The sequence below is a fragment of the Nelumbo lutea genome, chromosome 3 (genome assembly GCF_056320005.1).
Source record: "Nelumbo lutea isolate HS-2025 chromosome 3, American lotus-T2T, whole genome shotgun sequence".
NCBI lineage: Eukaryota > Viridiplantae > Streptophyta > Magnoliopsida > Proteales > Nelumbonaceae > Nelumbo > Nelumbo lutea.
Genome location: NC_142686.1, coordinates 21,581,860 through 21,598,243, shown reverse-complemented (window position 1 = coordinate 21,598,243; position 16,384 = coordinate 21,581,860). Strand labels below are relative to the sequence as shown.

Here is a 16,384-nt window from a genome sequence, read left to right as displayed (position 1 = left end):
TTAATGCTGGAACAGACACTACGGGGACAACTTTGGAATGGGCAATGGCAGAGCTCATCAAGAACCCAACAGTGATGAAGAGAGCACAGTTTGAGGTAAGAAGAAAGAGTAGTGGGAGAGAAACCGAGAGTGGAGGAAGACCTTCGACAGATGGAGTACTTGCATTCTGTAAAGAAAGAAACCATGAGACTCCATCCTCTTCTTCCATTTGCTGCTTCCTCATGAATCAACAGCAGCCATTGAACTGCATGGTTATCACATTCCTAAAGGAACAAGGATCTTGATCAATTCATGGGCAATTGGAAGAGACCCAAAATCGTGGACAAGTCCAGAGTTGTTCTGGCCAGAGAGATTTACCGATAGTTCCATCAATTTCATGGGGCGCCATTTTCAGTTTAATTCCTTTTGAAGCAGGAAGAAGGATATGCCCGGGGATCAAATTTGGCATGGTTATGGTAGAGATTGCTCTAGCCAACCTTTTACATAGGTTCGATTGGGACCTGGCTGATGGTGGAAAAAAAGAAGCCCTAGACATGACAGAAGGCTGTGGAATAGGAACCCACAAGAATTTCCCTCTTGTTCCCATAAAACCCCTACCTTGATTTAAAGGTGGAAGTAGTAGAGCACGTCCTACTGGTCCGCTTCTGCTGGTGAATAATTTCATTCTTTTCAAACTTGGAAAAGCACAAAGAGAAACAACTGAAGCATGACAACCCTGTAATAAGATTTAAGCACAGCACTTTGGAGAATAATAATACAATTAAGGTTATGTTTGGATAGAATTTTACTTTGTACAGAAGTAAAAGCATCAGAGTATTATACGTACTGAAGTAAAAGTACAACACTTTAGAGAATAATGATACAATAAACTTGATCAAATGATTTGATGTCGTGCTAATTTATTATGTTAATTTGTAAGTCAAACTTTATTCGATCAGCCCCAGAGGGATTGTTCCTAATTGAAGACAAGATTCAAGACAAACATAAAAAGCAAAAAAAAAAAAATGCAGAACATAATTTTAAGAGCATGTTCATATAAACGGTATCCTAAGGTATATGCTTATCTCGCCTTCCTATGGAAATCACTCCTTAGAAAATAAGCAGGGAAACAACATTACAAACATAGCCCTCCATTGGTCATCTACTTCAATGGTCACTACCTAGGATCCCCCGTGGGCGATGACAAAACAAATCAAATTCTAAAGTTTTGCAGTGACATACAGCGTTGCATGACAATCCACAATTAGGTGGCATGACTTGAGATAACATGGCCCCGGCCCCTTCCAACATAACCATAACCTCTTCCATGGTAAGAACCCCGGCCTCGACCACCACGACCACCACGGCCACCACGATGCCTTGTAAAAGCACCAAAAGTCTGCAGACCAAACAAGGAACCCAATGAACAAAAAACCCAAACTTTGAATGGTTAAAGACTGACGATAAAACAAAACTGCACATTACCTCGGTATCTATTTTCATCTGCTCTGAGAACTTGGTCCTTCCATTTCGTGCCCCTCGATCAAGTGCATTGCAAGAAAGAGAATCAAAAAAGTCATCCTTACAATAAACAGGTTACCCCATTTCCTCTTCCTCTTTCACGCCCCCTACTTGCGAGCCAAGTTCTTGGGTTACCATTATGCTACAATGAGAGAAATAAAGGCATATTTCAGATTTCTCATAAGCACGAAAGATTTTTTTAAGATATGATGAAATATGGAAATTGCAGAAACAATTTTTTTTTTGGTTATTGCAGAAGCAATTACAGTTTCCTCCAACAACATGGATGTGAATGATGCAAGTGATTCAAATACAGAAGTAGTTCATACATGAAATTATTTCTCATTACAAAATAAAAAAGGTTAATAGCAAGATAAAGAATGCACAAGAATCTAAAATCTAAAATGTATTAAAAATATGTTAGCACATATATCCAATTCATTTTATGGGCTTGAAGGAGTGATAAGACACATCTTCTGCCAAACAGAAATACATGAAATGCTTCCCATTGCTCCCTTCATTGTGATTTATTCCTTTGATAAGAAGCAATACCATTCCAATCTCTTTATAACCCATTCACTGATACTCCTTTGAACTCATCGCAAACCATTACCCCTCATCACTTTGAGTTTAATGAAAGTGTCCACCTGCATACCTTTTTTCCTCAGAAAACCTTGCATTTCTTTCCCCCCATAGGCACTAAGACTCACTGCAACTCTTATAGAATCTTCCTCCCTGTTTATGTGACAATACAATCTGTTGTCAAACACTCCATAACTTTAGCTGGAGCTGCCCGCACACTACCAAGGCAGGAAGTAAAATAATTCCACACCTGAGTTGCATAGAGGCAATTTAATAGAAGATGAGTTGCATTTTCCCCACTCCTCAAGAAAAGAAGACACATGAGGATAGAGACACCAGGTTTTCCTTTTACCTTGAAGCCTGTCGCAAGTCTTTATGACTTGCTCCTTCCTTATCTTTTCAACTATTTCCTTCCTTACCTTTTCAACTATTAGGCATAAAATTCCAATGATCAGTTAATTTGCCAATGCTTCTTAGAGAGAGAGATAACTTAATTTGTTCAAATATGGTCAAACGAGCATGAAAGATTCATTCTTAAGAAAACTAAAAGATCCCTCAGTTAACCCTGGCAAGCACAAGAAATCAAGGTTCAAAGTATCGGAAAAACAATTTTAAGAAGCGTATAGGGATACGCTTTGGATACGCATAGATACAGACAAAAAATTAAGATACGCATAAATATGTTAGGAAATTCAAATATATCCTAAAAAATATATTACTAACAATAATTACAAGTTTTAAATGATTGTAAATAAGTCATTTAAGATGTAAAAAAACCATATTTACAATCATTTAATTCAATTAAACGATTGTACACAATTACAATTAATAACCACTGAAAAATGATGGAATAAATAAAATGTGAGAAAACAAAAAAATAATAAAATATGAATGTGCATAAATCAATTTTCAAATAACCAATATAAATGTTATGTGTGTACATCAATTTATCTTAATATTTATTAGTATATAAATTTTAATAATTAATTCTAGCATTTATTAATAAATATCCATTAAGAAAAGAGAAAATTTACTTAAAAATAATAATGCATACGACCATAACAAACAAATGGGCATGGCCTAGTGGTGACTTACTATTGTTAAAACCTAGTGACTAAGGTATGAATCTTGCCATTGTTTAAGGTCTATAGTTTTTATACTAACAAAACGAAATTAATGAGACAGGACCATTAATTAGCAGAGTTAATAAGATAATTCAAATTAGGCGCTAAAATTCAAATTTAAATTTATAAGTATGAGTAATTGATTAATTAATGAAAGAAAGTTAGAATTAAATATAGAAGTAATTAAAGAGATTAATGAATGAAGGGCACACCCGGAAAAAAATCAAGTGTACCAAGCTGTATCAGACTGTTTCAGGCCCGTATCAGCCGATACAGAGCTGAAACAGCCCAATACGGGCCTGTATTGGTGTGATTCATACAAAAAGAAACGGAACAGATGATTTCTACACGTTCCACATATCAGGCTCTTGTTGGAATGATACGTATCAGCTGATACGGCCCGATACGTTGTGAAATTTTGAACCTTGCAAGAAATATTAAAGAATAATTATCTGAAACAGATTTTCTGATCCAAAAAAGATTCCACATTAGATAACAAATGGAGTTTCCCCCAAAAAAAAGACAGATGTGAGAGTAACACCTTTTGATCAGATGGTGAAGGTAGCGGCAATATTGGTTCCTGAATTTCTGCTGGGGCCTGGACTGGGGCTGGCACTGGTGTTGATGCTGATGCTGGAACTGGAGCTGAAGCTGCAGCCAGAGTTGGTGGTGGTGGTTCTGATAATGATACTTGAACCACCTCTACATCTTTTTGTGTCACTTGTGAAGACTGAGATGAAGAAATTGCAGTTGGGCCAGGATGCAGCAGTTGACCTGGGGTTACCAGAGAAGGTGTTGATGTTTCAGAGTGACTTGAACTGGATATCCCAACAACAGAGGAAACAGACTGAGAAATAGTTTGATATGGCAAGGTTGGGCCGGGAGCGGCCTTAGGCTTGTTGGAGTTCGGTGGTACAATGGCATTTATATCCAAACTAGAAGTAGTCAAAGGAGAAACCAACGGCAAGCTAGCATTCAGATTTAATGTAGGAAGAGCAGGTGAAGGAGCTTTATTTGACGTCAGACTTGATGCTGCTTCAGAAGCTATGGCAGCAGACTGGGCAGGAGGCAGAGATGATGGCAAAGTAGTGGAGTTTAAATTCACAGAGCCAGAACCAACCGGTGGAAGCAAAGGAGGAGGGAGTTCAGGCAAATTTGAAGCTCCTGTTGGTAATGGAGTGTTTAATCCAGGATATGGCATTGGTTGCTGCAGGGAAGGAGGCATTGACAAGCCAGGTGGAGGTCTTAGCAAAGGTTGCTGTTGCATATGGGGAAGCCCACTTGAAGGTCCATAAAATCCTTGCCAATACATAGGCATAGCTAACCCACTACCATTTGCACTTGGAGGAGCAGGTGAAGACCCCCATGATGCCAAACTCCCTCCAGGTTGATATAAAGGCAGACCACCTTGGAATGTTGACCTGGGAAGACCGACCTGTGTTGTGTGGGAACTAAGATCCGTCACAGACCCACTACCAGCAGAAGGCATGCTTGTTGAAATAGATGCTGGATAAGGAAAATGAGACTGCAGAATAAATTCCAAAAAAATATTAATGAATATATCGACATGATTTGAGTCATCTGAAACATCACATGAGGAAAAAAATCATCTACTTCTATTGAACCTGTATAATAGCAGGATCATTTATAGGTTGTGTACTCTGAACAGGTGGAGAAGATTTAACTTGTAAATCCTGCAACCATATGGAAATTTTCAGTCCCTATCACATGCCATCAGTAAAAATGGTAGTTAAACAGGAAAAAAACAGCATTTATTTGCTATGCAAGTTAAGCTAGCATTCCTAATTGAAGAAGTCAAGGAAATTCGTTTAAGCAAAGGATAGTCAAGAAGATAATTGCACCCTGCTTGCTACCGCAGTTTCTTTTTAAGAATCCTTTAATGGAATGCATGCACTACCAACAAGGGTTTGAGATGAAACTGACTGCCAGAAAAAGAATAGCAGTGTCCAAGAGTTTCACATTTTTAATTCTAGCTTTTTCTGTCAGTCAAAGAAAAGAGGAAGGGTAATGTGGAGAGCAATGAGGGCAGCAGTTATTTGGGCAGTGTGGGAAGAGAGAAATAACAGAATCTTTCAAGGAAAAGAAAAATCAGCACATGAAGTCATAGAAGGGATCACCATCAAGGTTATACATTGGCTAAAATCACTGGACCTGTTCAAGGACTTCTCTGTAGACGACTTAATTAGAGGGTGGAACACAGTAGCAGTTTCTTCCTGCCCCTCTTTAGCTATCCAAGAGGACTGGTCGCCCCCGTTATCTGAGGCTGTTAAGCTAAACTTTGATGGCAGTTCTCTGGGTAACCCAGGCCCCTCTGGAATGGGGGTGTCTTTAGAGATGGGGAAGGAAAAGTCCTGGCCCTTTATTCTGCACCGATAGGATTGGGGGACTCTCTTAGAGCAGAAGTTCTGGCACTCCTACAGGGGCTCAAGCTGGCTAAACAGCTGGATTTTCAGCAGTTAGAAGTGGAGGGAGATTTGAAACTGGTAATAGGTTGGATGCAAACAAACAGCTTAGGTGCATAGCCCCTTAGACAACATGTAAGGGAGATTATGCAACTAATAAGGGAGCTTGAAGTCAGATTTAAATGGACTAGGAGATCAGTCGATGCAATGGCCGATACTTTAGCAAAGCAAGGTGTTAGTAGGCAGAACCTTTTTTAGGCCTGTTTGTAATTTGATGAGGGGTCACCTTGTTTTTGAAGGTGACAGTTTGTACTATGTTTCTTAAAGAATTAATGAAAGTTACTGTTTCCAATCAAACAAAAAAAAAAAAAGAGTTTCAAATTTTAGACATTCTGACAGTAAGAAGAAAGTGCAACTTGTTTGAGCATCAGGGATAGTGAAACAGCGTTTAGATCAAGATATGATTTTCCTCAATGCATACCTTGACAAAAGAATAAAAAGGGATAAATCAAATATCTAAATAAGCTGGCATCAGGAGATACAGGTTCAAGTTGATAAAAAGGATAAGGTTGTAATGCATCTCCATAGCCATTCACCCGTGGAACAAATTAATTAGATTAAGGACATATAGGGGAACAATTCGACACCACTGCCTCTGAAGATGAGAAGTGAACCATCAAAAGTTTGCCATTTAAAGAGACTTTGGTTTGAATACTAGTATTCATAGAATATCATAATAACAGCAAGCCATGGAAATTTTCATGGGATTCCCCAACTTAATTATTCAGGCTATTCATAATGCCATGACTTCCATTCTATCTTAGCATATTAGAAATTTAGAATATCTCAAACCAAACTGGGACTAGATCCCCAAAGGAGCCACTTTAGGACACTAATGCAAAACGTTTCTTAGCTTAATAGAGATCAAAGGAAGGACAAAAAATTCATTTGCAGTTTCCTCCATATTTCCATTTAAAAATAAAAGATGCAGATGCATAAATTAACAGTGATGGGAAATGGAACATACCAACAAACGTTTCTTACTGAAGTATCATTTGTAATTATAGAAAAAGATATGTTTCAAAGAACACGGACAATAAAGGAGTGGGAAGGGAAAGTTTATTTTGGGCTATGTTGTAATTGAACCCTTACTTTGGGAGGGTTAAGAGAGCTTACCTCTCCCCATGCTTTCTTGTATCTGTTTCTAATCTTTAATAAATTCAGTTATTGATTAAAAAAATAACAAAGACAATAAACCTAGACATAATCACATTTGACTATTAAATGTTTCTCTTGACCAGTTTTCTCTTTCGATGAAATTGTTAGCCGGTAACAGAAAGAACTATATGCTGAAATACACAAACAACAAATTTAATCCAGATATAGTCATGTTTTACTTCCAAAATATCCCTTTTTCAAGCCATTTAGGAACAATAGTAGTTGCTAGGGGCTATCTACTATATTGATTGAGTTCGGTGGATTTCAGATGCATACTTGCTGAGAGCTTCAGTTCTTTGCAGTCATTAAATTTCAATAAATAAAAATAAAAAAATAACTGGACACTTCTGAAACAGATTACATTGGTTCTATAATCGCAAAAAAAAAATGCAATACCAGTCAATGAGTCAATCCATAATTCCATATGTGGAACATAACATGCATGTATGTGTCTTGTACCTTGATGTCACTTCCACGGAATAAAATGTACTCATAAACTTTATCACTTGGAGGGACTTGTGGGCCATCCTTTTTTCGTCCTTCAGTTCCAAATGACCTTACTGTCAAGACAGAAGGGACCAATCAGAACCAAATTTCATATTAGTAGTAAGATATTTAACATCATGTGAAAATAAAGTAAAAACAAGAAGAAAACTACTGACAGAAGAGCAACACTGCAACAATGTGAACTTTATCCTCTTAAAACATATGGGCATAGCAAGTAACAAAAAATACAAGAAACATATAATCATCTTAAAAATGGCATATATTAATATGCTTACTTTCCCTATTAATGTTAGATTCCATAATTGTAGTAGCCTTATGATTGTTAGGAGTTAGCCTTATCATTATCAAAAATTGCATGTTCCATTAAAACCCCTAAACCTAACGGCTTTCCAATTAGGCACAAAAATGGCATAACTACTAATTTCAAGAATGGCTTAACACAAACCCCATAATAATTAAGAAGATATCTAGTTTGTTAAATCAAAAAGTATGAGCTAATACTTAGAGCAGCTGTCAATGAGTCAAGTCCGGACTGGACTGAGTATACCCAGAAGCCAGAACCTATCAAATGAGAAAATAGACAGATCCAGAACCAACCTTGACCCTATGGTATTTGGAAATAACAATTGCATAACCAACCTTGAGTAGATATGTCCTTTCTCATTATTAAAATGTGGATTCCTTATTGGGTGCATCCTTTTTCATGATATCGTGTTAATGACAGCTATTTGCCAAAGTTTTATGTTGACTTCAGCTTGATGAATCACCAATATGCTAAAAGAAGTATCAATCTGGGCACCAAGTTTTGGCATGGTCTTCAACTGTCCCACACAACTAGACACATAAAGTTCATTGTTTCCTGGTAAAACCTATGGCAATGAAACACAGGTCTAACATTTTTTTATTCAGTTCTCAAGAAATTGTTTGGTCTAATGGATAATGTGTGGAAAGGAATAAGAAACTGTAAGAAGACAACAAAAAATCTCTTAATTTTCAAGGTAAGAAAAGAGATTGGATTAAAGCATAATTTTTACATGATGTGTGGCATGGTATACAGCTCTCCCATTCCAATCTTTTCCAACTGTAATGGATATTACTATTTACTAATTAGTGATTATTAGTTGGCTAGTTGCAATAAACAACCATTTAGCAATGTGGTTAGAGTTCCAAGATTAAAAAGGAATGTTGATGCCTTGGGGGTTGATTCTTCATTGATCTTTCTTACAAGCTTTAGCTAGATTATTCCATCAATATCAAGAAAAATGGGTATGGTACGCAGACCCAAGATGTACTGTCTCTGCAGAATCTTTTGCCCTTGCTCTTAAAGAGGCAAGGAAAGCTCATGGGAGCATAGGTTTAATGGGAGAATTTGCACCCAAACGTAAGACAATCTTCTTTGAGAAAAAATTACCTACGACCAAGGTCGCAGATGTGATGCGTTGAATTTATTGCAAACACTGGTGTGTTCGCATTTCACGGGGTCGCTGAATTGTTCTGCAAATCTGCAGCCATAGTCACAGCCTCACAGGTAATGCGAGCCCATCTTCTTCATATGACAGCTTACCTTTTTCCTTCCATATATCTCTTTTGTACATGTGTGTGTGGTGGGGAGTGTGGGTATCACCTTATCTTCTAAAATCTTTACCTCCAAAATGACTGTGCTTTGTGTGAACGGAGTAGAAAGACAGTCTCACATTTGCTCCTGCACTTTCAATAGTCTGTCCACATTACTTAGGTGCATTTAGCATCTGTTGTGCCAGCAGGGGCAATTTTCCAGCTTGATCCCTGAATGGTCTTTCAGGAGATTAATAAGTTGCCCACATTCTTAGGAACTGCTTCCCTTTTCCAACAAGTTGGCTAACATTCAGGGAGCAAAACCAGTATAGTTATCAACAGAAAATATCTTCTAGAATATTACCATCAAAAAATATTTTATTCTTGTCCCTTTTTATTTCAGATTTTAGAGGGCTCCAGCTCCCAGGTTATGGGATTTAATGGTAGCATATAATCACAGACCATCTTTTTTTATGTATGGCATAATTTTACACAAATGATCTCATATACTGGAACTGGATAGATATACAGGATTTTTATGTTTAATGAATACAACAATATTTTACTTACCAAAAATAACAAATAAGAAGGATCTTTCAACAAGCTTACCTAAAATGCCTATTCAATAAAATGTGCTTCTCTTAAACTGATGTGGAACCATTAGCAAGGTCCTCATACAGAAGTCCACAGAAAAGGCTTTTAAAAAAATTCCTTACTAGCATTCTTAGCTTCTAGTTTGACAACTTTCCCAGTGGCTCTTATTACTGTATCTCAGATTATTGTCCAGCTCGGAAGTCACAATTAAGACACATTGGTCTGATTAAATGGATAACCATGCTACTTCAAAAGTACAAACCAATTCAGCAGGTCAAAGTAAGAGTCTTTGCATTGGATTTAGCCTCCTGTGAATTACAAAAGATAACCCAGGATGCCCTTGTTCTACAAAAATAACAAATTTTAATTGGATCACGGTTTAACTGAATTCAAAAATTTCAACTCAGATCAATATATTCCATGTCCAAACCTGATCCAATGACATGTCATTCTTGAAAAAGTTGCATTTGAATTCATAAAATTTTTGAAGATTTAGAAAAGAAAGTATGTGAAAAAGGAACGCTTTTTTTATTTTTTATTTTTCACCAAACAATGATAAAAACTTCTAGAAACAAGTTTAGAATTTTTTTCATGTTTTCAAGAAGACTGAAACTGTGCCATGATTCTTTGCCAACTACCATAAACCAATTTAATTCCCAACTTTCTATTCCACCTACCACTAGCATCATGCTCTTTGAAGCACCAATGTGCATTCCAATGAGATGTAAAATTGCCAAATAAAATTTCCTTGATCAGAATGTCAAGAACAAATATCAAGTTGAGAGTTCTAGACATGACAGAGGCATGATGAACCAAACATATATAAAAAAAATATACAAAACAAATATGCCAACTTGCATTGCACATTGCACATATGCAAAGCAGACCTAAGCAACTCTATTGTGATATGATCCGACCATAGAGCAGTAGCTTCCACTACATAGGATAATGGTAATCAAAAAGGAATCTATCAAAAAAACAGGTAATCAAAAAGGACTAAAAAACCAAACTTCAATATTATACCCAAAATAGAATCGGTTTTAGTATAAAGCCTCAGCATGTATGGGTGTGTAGAACATAGATAGAAACATGTAGGCGCTACTAAAAGTCTTCGTTCCATCTTAGCGAAGCACACATTGAAAAACGCTCAGAAAGTGACTGCAATCTCCACCAAGTACCAAAAAAGCAGCAGTAGTAGTAAACAATGGTTCAAAATATTTTCTTTTTTACTCTTCATCTACATATGTTTATTCAAGAGAGGAGATAATTATTCAAAGCACACTAAATCCATAAAGAATTTCCAGAAATAAAACCAAAACAACACAGAAGATAAAAATAAACAAAATCCCCTAAAAGCAACTTCAATCTATCTTGTGGTAAACAAACCCGGGAAAAAAAAAAAGGTCCCGCTTCAGATTACGAAAGAAAGACGACCCCAGAACCAATAAAATTAAAGCCCCGGAACGCAAAACTGCACAATAGTGGCTACAGAAAAAAAGAGACAAGCAAACACCCCATAAATCAGAAGGGTACCGTTTCTCAATCCGATGCTGGATTCTTCAGTGTTAATGTTGTAGAGAACACCTTCGTAACGGATTTCGCTCTTCGATGTCAAGCTAATCAGGCTGCCGATGTAGGAATCGGCTGACCCACCAGATCTTGATGCCTCTGCTGCCATGATTTTAGCAGTAGAAGCAGATACAAGGCAGAGTACAGAGAGCAATTCTTTGTAGAGAATAGAGAGAACCCTGGCGTTTTCCTTCCCTTTTTTTTTCTTTTCCCCTTTGTTTTGCTCAGTGTATTTCGTATTTGTTGTTATACAGTATGTCAAGAAAACTACATGCGAACTCTTGTTTGTACACAAACATGATTTTGGCTTTTAAATACGAAATCCCGAAATTTTGGGGTGGATTTATGGGGGACGAAATTTCGGGGGATTCGGATTTCATCGTAATATTTTGTTTTTTGTTTTTTTTTTTTTTTTGTGGGGGGGGGGGGGGGGGGGGGGGGGGGGGAAATATCAGAGAAAATTCGGATTTCATCGTAATATTTTGTTTTTTGTTTTTTTTTTTTTTTTTGTTGGGGGGGGGGGGGGGGGGGAGGGGGGGGATAATCACTAATCAATCGTAATATTTAGTCGGTTTATTGATTTACTATATTTTTAGTATTTAATATCTATCTCTTGGTGTTTTATTATGTCATGTTCATGCAGGGTTAATACTCATGTTTTAACGCTTTTATCTTTATTAGCAAATTTAAATGTGCTTTGTATATGTTAATCTTAAATTAAGATGATGATGATAATAATAATATGTTTTCAGTTTTTTTATATTTTTGTGTATAAAAATATTTTTTATTTATTATAATTATTTTATTTGAAATAATGAATATGATATTACAAATGTGCCTATGTGTTTTTTTACAAGAAAGCATTTGTTATAATTTTTTGTATGTTTATTTTTTTATTTTTATTTTTAATTATGACATTAAGGTTTTCCACATATGACCCAAAAATGATGAATTGTTTATTTGCCACTGAACAAGAAAATAATTCCATATTTTTTTGTCAGTTTTAAATTTTGTATTTTATTTCCTTCATCAATAAAAATGATTTTTCATTATTATGTTTATTTCCTTTAACGTGATTAATATAAACAATTAGAGAGATGTGCCCACTTTTTTTTACACTTTTTATTTTTCATTAATATAAACAATTAGGTCAAATATTTGAGATGTTTCCAGTTTTTCTACATTCTTTTATGAAATTTTATTTATTTATATTTTAAAAATATTTTATTTTATTATTTGACTATAACACCATGGATTTACCTATTTGACCTATGTGATTGCTTACGTGATGAAAATAACAGTATTGTCGATTAAAAAAAACAAGTTCTATTCTTTACAAATATAGGATATATATCTAATTGATTGAATTTATTAACATACTTAATACCTTAAATATAAGACTTAATGAAAATGAATTGAATAAGATGAAAAGTAATAATTCAAATTGCATATCCAAATATTACTACTACTACTATTATAGCCAAATATTTAGGCAATTTTGCATTTAGAGTAAAATAACAAACTTTGACTATTCAAACCATGAAAACACATTAGATATGTTTTGCTCTCTTAGACATCACAAGTCAATTTTACCAAGCACTACCTAAATCTCAAAGTTCCAAACTTGCAAGATCTCTCTTCCTCTTCAACTCATATCTCCATTTTTCAAGGCCTATAAGAGTATGTCTATTTATTTCCTTGTTCACATTTCATTCGAATGAGGGGTGATTTGGCTCTTTAGTGACATCGTGACACGGGACACCCTAGAACTGTCATACGATACCTCAGTGCCATATAGGCAATGACTTCGGAAGCACTTCAGACACACTACACATGCTTTAACTGCCTCAACCCCACCTCAGCAAGTCGACTTGCGAACACCCCAAAAAGGGTTAGATTGGCATAAGAAGTGACATGCTTCCGCCGACCTGACTGATACCCAACTGGCAACCTACACGACGTGATACGCGACCTCCTTCACGAGTGGGTTATCATCGCTGACTTCTCCAGGGTAATGGTGCAACGTTGAAAGAACTAACTTCCATCACACCTGCTTCAAAGGTAATCGAATAACTCTATCGCTTTACATGGAGGCCGTCTCCAAGCATGAAACCACATCTGAACGAGATGGACCAGTGATCTCAAACACGCTATGTGAAGCCCACGACCACGAGAACGAGAATGAAACCACCAAAGGCATTCCTTTGGTCAGAGAAGGTACTTGCGATTTAGCATTTCACAGCTCTCTTGCATTATCGCTTTCTAAGCATCCAGATACTCTTCGTTGACTTAAGCATCGGAGTGCCCATCTCGAGTAAAGCAATCCGGGTACTCTAATATTGTTTCCTTGCAGTTTGACCAAAGGATCTCACCAGCTCGACAATCAAGTTGTCATCCAACAGGGAGCTACCAGATCGTGCAACATCAATTGGCGTCGTATGTGGGAACCGCTACACCAAATCTAAGCTATCACCAATCCACAGAATAATTTGCAATGGCATATTCGAGCAACGCCAACGTTAACAACACTGACAACATGCAGGTTGATAGCATTACAACTAGGGGCAGAACCAACCTGTGCAACAAGTATAGAACTCATCTATCATAATCGGGCAGATCACCGTCCCCCTAAAGTTATTATGCATTATAGCTGCCCCATGACTCAACCTTCCTCCCCTGCCCACTTTGACTATGCCTGTTTTGACAGTTGAGCCCTTGGTGGTCCCTATTGGGATTAACAGCCACCAATTTTACGAGCAATGCAGTACATCCACAGTATCGAGCTGTGGATGAAAAACTGGGAGGGTCATTTCACAATGATGACTGGAATGCAACCATACTTCATGCCCTGCACTCCAATATTCAATTGGGGTGATTTTTTTGTAACTTTTCGAGATCTATGCGTCCCAAGGCATCATAGGTGCATTGCCCCACTATTTTTGTGAAAAAATAAAATCCTTTTTTGGCCTCAAATTGTATTTTTTAATAATTTTTATAAATAAAAAAATTAAGAACTAAATTAAAAAGCATAAATTAAATATACAATAATACATATAACATATCTAAAATATATTTATACATTATTTATTGCTAAAATATATATTTATACACATATGTACACACAGACACACACACACACACACACACACATATATATATATATATATATATATATATATAGCCAGTATATATTGATGGCACGATCTGAACCGTTCGACCTAGCTAGTCAAATTGGTAACCTGCGCTCCAAAGGAAAAAATGGTTCGGCCTCCGGGCAACCAACCAAATATATTGATGTGCCATTGTGAGTTTATAACCTATGTAATTTCACTGTAAATGACCTGCTACATGATACTATCATTCATGGTTTTCAAAATCGGATCGGATCGGATGGTTGGACTAGAAAACCGGGAATTGGTCACTGTTTTACCCTAAAATTGTTTTTGGCCAAAAACCGTTGATTTGGTTAGTGAACCATTGACCCAGGCTATCAAACCATCGATTCAAACAACGATTTTTTGACCTTTTAAAAATCTTTTATTTTTTATGTTAGAGCGGGCCATCTGTTTGGACCAAATGGTTGAACCATTTGACCTAAGAATCGGACCCCATAACGGTTGCTGTCTGGTCCAGTTTTAAAAACATTGCCATCATTTATTTTAAGCCAAAGTTTAATCTTCATTGAAAATGCACATGATACATGATACAAGGAGCAGATTAACAACACACCAACAAACTCAAAGACACACCAACAAACTCAAGACTTAAACCAAAACAAACAAACAAACAAGAACCCAATGATGCAACAACCAAACAAGTATAATCGAGCAAGGTCTTTGCAACCATCGTCAAAAAGTTGAACAAACACTAGGGCTCAATTTGGAAAGAATACAAATACAAATATGTACAGTGCAAATACATACAAAATAATACAAAATATGAGATTTTGCACTATACAAATTTGTATTTATAGTCTTTCCAAACTAAGCCTAGAGAACAAAGGTCAACAAGCCTCCAACAAATACCATATAACCAACGAAGACCCCGGAACCAACACAAAGCCAATAAAAACATTGAAAAAACCTAACTACCCTAACCAAACCAATGGTCTTAGAGAAAAAAAATTGCCAAGGAAAACCCTTGTCCTTGACAAATCCAAAATCCACTTCATAACAGACGTAGGTACAAGAGGAGATCTTCTACCTCTTTTTAAGGAGTCATCATTTTTTTAAATTCCCAATGCCACCCAAACAATGTGTGCTCAACAATGCATAAATCCAAATGTAAAAGTTTTGCCAATCAAGAAATAGGGACTAACACCAAACTCTTTCACAAACCCATCATCAACAAATGCAAAAAAAAAAAAAAAAAAAAAAAGAAAAAGCCTCCCAAATTGAGAGGGGTGAGGGAGGTTTAGGTTCACATATGCAAGAGGGAAATTCATACTAATGAGCTCAGTTGAAATAGGCACGAAGTTGTAAGCACATTCAATGAGCATTTGAATTTTTTTTGACACCTGTCCCTTAGAATACCCTCACCCCACCCTTGAAAAAGATTAATACTAACTTTTGAAAGTTGTCAAAATATTTATTAAATGCTCATTTAACATGCTTAATTTGATGTACCTATTAGATCCGGTCCCCATACTAGCATAGATGTGCTAGAGCGAACTTCACACACACATGCATAGGTGCAAGAGGAAAAGCCATTGCCAAAGATTGCCATTGGCTATAAATTGACCGAACTAATTATATTAGTTCTAGTTCAGAGTTTTATATCCCAATTATAATTGGATTAGGACTAATTTTAATGATCCAGACTCGGATTGATTTATGTTATCATTCATGATATTCATGTTTTTTGTGTAATTGATAGTGCGTAAGGATCGCTTGGTTTTCTTCTAGTTTTTGTTATCATTCATGTGATGCATGGACTGATGTGTGGTGTCAAAAAGATATTTATGTTTTTGTGATTAAACTGAATTGATTGCGGATGAATTTAATTAGATGATATTTATTTTTGTATTTTTAAAAATTCGAAAAAAGGCCACAATTTCTTTTTTTTTTCGTGGAATTACACAACGGGGATAACCCACCCCCGGCCGAACCCATAACCCCCAACCCTATTCAATCTCCTTAGAAGTAATAAGAGGAGGAGAGAGAATAAACTGATATAAACACTTAAGTTTAAAGCATATATAGAATAAAAAGAGTAAATTTCATAGCCACCATATAAGATAACTTTTGGTTACAAATACTTGTTTTATCAACATATAAATATTTCACCATTTTGCTATCATTATTTTGATTAAGG

General features: G+C 36.2%; 1 pseudogene across 1 annotated transcript; it reads right to left on the bottom strand.

The window, feature by feature from the left end:
- Positions 1-870: 870 nt before the first annotated feature.
- On the bottom strand, positions 871-11,352 carry LOC148863508 (protein decapping 5-like; annotated as a pseudogene). Its single transcript, XR_016110104.1, has 6 exons — positions 11,036-11,352; positions 7,307-7,407; positions 4,832-4,900; positions 3,748-4,731; positions 1,465-1,642; positions 871-1,378 (listed from the first exon to the last, which is right to left on the bottom strand). The product of XR_016110104.1 is annotated as a protein decapping 5-like (transcript).
- Positions 11,353-16,384: the final 5,032 nt, after the last annotated feature.